Raw genomic sequence first — 612 nt, 5'->3', positions numbered from 1 at the left:
ATAATACAAATTTAATTTAAATTTGAGAATTAATTATTTTAACACATCTAATATAAAATTCTCAAATTAAATATTAAGTTTCAAAAGTTGAGTAAAATATTATTATAGGGTCAAAATCAATAATTTAATGAAAACAAATAAATATTATTATCATGTACTACTCAAAAAAAATTCTAAATTGTAGTGGGGGCGCTTGCCCCCACACCAATATACTTGGAACCGTCCCTGAGTGAGGGGAAAGAGAAAGGGGGGAGGGGGACGGCGGCGGCGTTGGTGGTGGTGTTGGTGGTGGTGGAGTGGCAGTGGGTGTTGATGATGATGATGATGGCGATGATGATGTTGATAAGGGTGGTGGAGTGGCAGTTGGTGGTGGTGGTGGTGGAAGAGGTAATTATATTGGTAATGGTGAGGGTATTTTTGTCCAAAAAAATAAAAAGACGATTTTAATACGAAATAAAATGTTAAGGACGATTTTAAATCCAAAATTAGAAGAAGGACGAAATCGATTCTAGCGCTAAATTTTAGGGATCAAAATCGTATTTATCCCTTTTTATTACTTGTATATTTTATTTTTTGCTGAGTTGAAAATAATAATTAATTTGACAAAATTTG

Source organism: Arachis ipaensis, chromosome B04, assembly GCF_000816755.2.
Source record: "Arachis ipaensis cultivar K30076 chromosome B04, Araip1.1, whole genome shotgun sequence".
NCBI classification, from domain to species: domain Eukaryota; kingdom Viridiplantae; phylum Streptophyta; class Magnoliopsida; order Fabales; family Fabaceae; genus Arachis; species Arachis ipaensis.
Note: the sequence above shows the minus strand (reverse complement) of the source record.